This window comes from Arachis hypogaea, chromosome 16 (genome assembly GCF_003086295.3).
Source record: "Arachis hypogaea cultivar Tifrunner chromosome 16, arahy.Tifrunner.gnm2.J5K5, whole genome shotgun sequence".
Classification (NCBI taxonomy): Eukaryota; Viridiplantae; Streptophyta; class Magnoliopsida; order Fabales; family Fabaceae; genus Arachis; species Arachis hypogaea.
In genome coordinates, this window is record NC_092051.1 from 101,091,026 (window position 1) to 101,096,816 (window position 5,791).

The 5,791-nt window shown below is 35.8% G+C and overlaps 1 non-coding gene across 1 annotated transcript; it reads right to left on the reverse strand.

The window, feature by feature from the left end:
• Positions 1-5,112: 5,112 nt before the first annotated feature.
• Positions 5,113-5,220, reverse strand: LOC112761004 (small nucleolar RNA R71). Its single transcript, XR_003181415.1, has one exon. It is a non-coding gene; the product is annotated as a small nucleolar RNA R71 (small nucleolar RNA).
• Positions 5,221-5,791: the final 571 nt, after the last annotated feature.

Genomic DNA, 5,791 nt, shown 5'->3' on the forward strand with positions numbered 1-5,791 from the left:
ACTCAATTCACCCCCCCTCTTGAGTAATTGTGCATAGGTTCTACATAAATGTCCTATGAATCCATCACCTCTCTTAAATGAAAAATGTTTTAATTCAAAAGAACAAGAAGTACATGAGTTTCGAATTTATCCTTGAACTTAGTTTAATTATATTGATGTGGTGACAATGCTTCTTGTTTTCTGAATGTATGCTTGAACAGTGCATATGTCTTTTGAAGTTGTTGTTTAAGAATGTTAAATATGTTGGCTCTTGAAAGAATGATGACTAGGAGACATGTTGTTTGATAATCTGAAAAATCATAAAAATGATTCTTGAAGCAAGAAAAAGCAGCAAAGAACAAAGCTTGCAGAAAAAAAAATAGGCGAAAAAAAAATATAGAAAGAAAAAGAAAAAACAAGCAGAAAAAGCCAAAGCTCTTAAAACCAAGAGGCAAGAGCAAAAAGCCAATAACCCTTAAAACCAAAAGGCAAGGGAAATAAAAAGGATCCCAAGGCTTTGAGCATCAGTGGATAGGAGGGCCTAAAGGAATAAAATCCTGGTCTAAGCGGCTAAACCAAGCTGTCCCTAACCATGTGCTTGTGGCGTGTAGGTGTCAAGTGAAAACTTGAGACTGAGTGGTTAAAGTCAAGGTCCAAAGCAAAAAAAGAGTGTGCTTAAGAACCCTGGACACCTCTAATTGGGGACTTTAGCAAAGCTGAGTCACAATCTGAAAGGGTTCACCCAATTATGTGTCTGTGGCATTTATGTATCCGGTGGTAATGCTGGAAAACAAAGTGCTTAGGGCCACGACCAAGACTCATAAAGAAGCTGTGTTCAAGAATCATCATACTGAACTAAGAGAGTCAATAACACTATTCGAAATCTGAAGTTCCTATAGATGCCAATCATTCTGAACCTCAATGGATAAAGTGAGATGCCAAAACTATTCAAGAGGCAAAAAGCTATAAGTCCCGCTCATATGATTGAAGCTCTGTTTCATTGATAGTTTGGAATTTATAGTATATTCTATTCTTTTTATCCTATTTTGATTTTCAGTTGCTTGGGGACAAGCAACAATTTAAGTTTGGTGTTGTGATGAGCGGATAATTTATACGCTTTTTGACATTGTTTTTAGTATGTTTTTAGTAGGATCTAGTTACTTTTAGGGATGTTTTTAATAGATTTTGTGTTAAATTCACATTTCTGGACTTTACTATGAGTTTGTGTGTTTTTCTGTGATTTCAGGTATTTTCTGGCTGAAATTGAGGGACTTGAGCAGAAATCAGATTCAGAGGTTGAAAAAGGACTGCTGATGCTGTTGGATTCTGACCTCCCTGCACTCAAAGTGGATTTTCTGGAGCTACGGAACTCGAAATGGCACGATTCCAATTGCGTTGGAAAGTAGACATCCAGGGATTTCCAGCAATATATAATAGTCCATACTTTGGCCAAGAATAGATGACGTAAACCGGCGTTCAACGCCAGCTTTCTGCCCAAATATGGCGTCCAGCGCCAGAAAAGGAGCCAAAACCAGAGTTGAACGCCCAAACTGGCACAAAAGCTGGCGTTCAACTCCACAAATGGCCTCTGCACGTGCAACACTTAAGCTCAGCCTAAACACACACCAAGTGGGTCCTGGAAGTGGATTTATGCATCAAATACTTACTCATGTAAACCCTAGTAGCTAGTTTATTATAAATAGGACCTCTTACTATTGTATTTGGCATCTTTGGATTACCTTATGATCCTTTGATTACGTTTTAGGGGGCTGGCCATCTCGGCCATGCCTGGACCTTCACTTATGTATTTATAACGGTAGAGTTTCTACACTCCATAGATTAAGGTGTGGAGCTCTGCTGTACCTCAAAGATTAATGCAAGTACTACTGTTTTCTATTCAATTCTTCTTATTTCGCTTCTAAGATATCCATTCGCACCCAAGAACGTGATGAAGGTGATGATTATGTGTGACGCTCATCATCCTTCTCCCTTATGAACGCGTGCCTGACAAACACTTCTGTTCTACAAGAATTAAGCTAGAATGAATATCTCTTAGATCTCCTAACCAGAATCTTCGTGGTGTAAGCTAGAATGATGGCGGCATTCAAGAGAATCCGGAAGGTCTAAACCTTGTCTATGGTATTCTGAGTAGGATTCAATGATTGAATGACTGTGACGAGCTTCAAACTCGCGATTGTTGGGCGTTAGTGACAGACGCAAAAGGAGGGTGAATCCTATTCCAGCATGATCGAGAACCGACAGATGATTGGCCGTGCTGTGACAGAGCATATGAGCATATCTTTCACTGAGAGGAGGGGATGTAGCCACTGACAACGGTGATGCCCTTGCATAAAGCCAGCCATGGAAAGGAGTAAGACCGATTGGATGAAGATAGCAGGAAAGCAGAGGTTCAGAGGAACGAAAAGCATCTCCATTCGCTTATCTGAAATTCCTACCAATGATTTACATAAGTACCTCTATCCCTATCTTATTATATAATATTCGAAAACACCATTATCACTTTATATCTGCCTGACTGAGATTTGCAAGGTGACCATAGCTTGCTTCATACCAACAATCTCCGTGGGATTCGACCCTTACTCACGTAAGGTATTACTTGGACGACCCAGTGCACTTGCTGGTTAGTTGTATCGAAGTTGTGACATATTATGAACGTGTAATCACGATTACACGTACCAAGTTGCTCACGTGCCAGGAATAGTTTGAGCCTGGAGATCACAATTTCGTGCACCAAGTTTTTGGCGCCGTTGCCGGGGATTGTTTGAGTTTGGACAACTGACGGTTCATCTTGTTGCTCAGATTAGGTAATTTTCTTTTTGTTTTCCTTTCAAAAAATTTTTCAAAAACCTTTCAAAAATTTCTCACTTGTTTTCGAAAAAAAAAATGTTTTAAAAAATATCACTTTTCTTCAGAATTTTTAAGAATGAATTCTAGTGTTTCATGAAGCATGTTGAAGCCTATCTGGCTGTAAAGCCATACCCAAACTACTTTGGGATTGGCATTCAACTAATCACTCCAGTCCATGTAATTATATGCTAAAGCTTGGCTGGCTATTAAGCCATGCCTGACCCTTTGATTGGAGCTTTAAGACTAACATGGCAAGATTCCTGGAATTCATATTAAAAATTTTGAAATCCTTATTTTTATTTTTCACAATAATTTTCGAAAAAAAAATCAAAAAAAAAAATTTAGAAAATCATAAAAATAAAAAATATTTTGTGTTCTTGTTTGAGTCTTGAGTCATATCATAAGTTTGGTGTCAATTGCATGTGCATCTTGCATTTTTCGAAAATTTCATGCATTCATGGTGTTCTTCATGATCTTCAAGTTGTTCTTGGTAAGTCTTCTTGTTTGATCTTGATGATTTTTTGTTTTGTGTCTTTTCATGTTTATCATATGCATTCTTGAATTCTTAGTGCGTAAGCATTAAAGAATTCTAGGTTTGGTGTCTTGCATGTTTTCTTTGCATTAAAAATTTTTCAAAAATATGTTCTTGATGTTCATCATGTTCTTCATAGTGTTCTTGGTGTTCATCTTGACATTCATAGCATTCTTGCATGCATTCATTGTTTTGATCTAAAAATTTCATGCATTGCATAATTTTCATGTTTTCATAAAAATTCAAAAAATCAAAAAGAATATCTTCCCCTTTTTCTCTCATCAAATTCGAAAATTTGAGTTGACTTTTTCAAAAACTTTTAAAATCAAGTTGTTTCTCATGAGTCAAATCAAATTTTCAATTTGAAAATCTTATCTTTTTCAAAATATTTTTTTTTTCAAAAATCAAATCTTTTTCAAAATTTCTTAGTTATTTTCGAAAATTCCAAAAATCTTTTTCAAAAATCTTTTTCTTATTTTTATACCAAATTTTCGAAAATAACAATAGCAATTAATATTTTGATTCAAAAATTTCAAGTTTGTTACTTGCTTGTTAAGAAAGATTCAAACTTTAAGTTCTAGAATCATATCTTGTGATTTCTTGTGAATCAAGTCACTAATTGTGATTTCAAAAATCAAATCTTTTTCAAAACTAATTTCAATCATATCTTTTCAAAAATATCTTCTTATCTTATCTTTTTCAAAAATATCTTTTCAAATATCTTTTCTAACTTCCTAACTTCTTATCTTTTCAAAATTTGTTTCAACTAACTAACTAACTTTTTGTTTGTTTCTTAACTTTTTCAAAACTACCTAACTAACTCTCTCTCTCTAATTTTCAAAAATATCTTCCCTCTTTTTCAAAAATTTCTTTTTAATTAACTAATTATTCTTATTTTTATTTTTAATTTAAAAAAAATTTCGAAAAAAATACTAACAATTTTCAAAAACCATTTTCGAAAATCACTAACTCTTTTTCAAAATAATTTTCGAAAATTATCCCTCCCCTATCTTATTCTATTTATTCATTCATATCCTAACATCTCATCTCACATCTCTGCCATCCTCACAGTTGTGTTTCTTCCATTATATTACATTCTTTGTCTCCCCCTCTTCTTCTACTCACACAGGGATCCCTATACTGTGGTATAAAGGATCTCTATTATTATTATTATTTTTCTATGCCCTCTTCTTTGTCATATGAGCAGGAGCAAGGATAAGAACATTCTTGTGGAAGCAGATCCAGAACCTGAAAGGACTCTGAAGAGAAAATTAAGAGAAGCTAAATTACAACAATCCAGAAATAACCTTTCAGAAATTTTTGAACAGAAAAAGGAGATGGCAGCCGAAAATGATAATAATGTAAGGAAGATTCTTGGTGACTTTACTGCACCTAATTCCAATTTACATGGAAGAAGCATTTCCATTCCTGCCATTGGAGCAAACAACTTTGAGCTGAAACCTCAATTAGTTTCTCTGATGCAGCAGAACTGCAAGTTTCATGGACTTCCATCTGAAGATCCTTTTCAGTTCTTAACTGAATTCTTGCAGATATGTGATACTGTTAAGACTAATGGAGTAGATCCTGAAGTCTACAGGCTCATGCTTTTCCCTTTTGCTGTAAGAGACAGAGCTAGATTATGGTTGGATTCTCAACCCAAAGACAGCCTGAACTCTTGGGATAAGCTGGTTACGGCTTTCTTAGCCAAGTACTTTCCTCCTCAAAAGCTGAGCAAGCTTAGAGCTGATGTTCAAACCTTCAGACAGAAAGAAGGTGAATCCCTCTATGAAGCTTGGGAAAGATACAAACAGTTGACCAAAAAGTGTCCTTCTGACATGCTTTCAGAATGGACCATCCTGGATATATTCTATGATGGTTTATCTGAGCTATCAAAGATGTCACTGGACACTTCTGCAGGTGGATCCATTTACCTAAAGAAAACGCCTGCAGAAGCTCAAGAACTCATTGACATGGTTGCTAATAACTAGTTCATGTACACTTCTGAAAGGAATCCTGTGAGTAATGGGACGCCTATGAAGAAGGGAGTTCTTGAAGTTGATACTCTGAATGCCATATTGGCTCAGAATAAAATATTGACTCAGCAAGTCAATATGATCTCTCAGAGTCTGCATGGAATGCAAGCTGCATCCAACAGTACTCAAGAGGCTTCTTATGAAGAAGAAGCTTATGATCCTGAGAACCCTGCAATAGCAGAGGTGAATTATTTAGGTGAACCTTATGGAAACACCTATAACTCATCATGGAGAAATCATCCAAATCTCTCATGGAAGGATCAAAAGCCTCAACAAGGCTTTAATAATGGTGGAAGAAACAGGTTTAGCAATAGCAAGCCTTTTCCATCATCCACTCAGCAACAGACAGAGAACTCTGAACAAAATACTTCTAATTTAG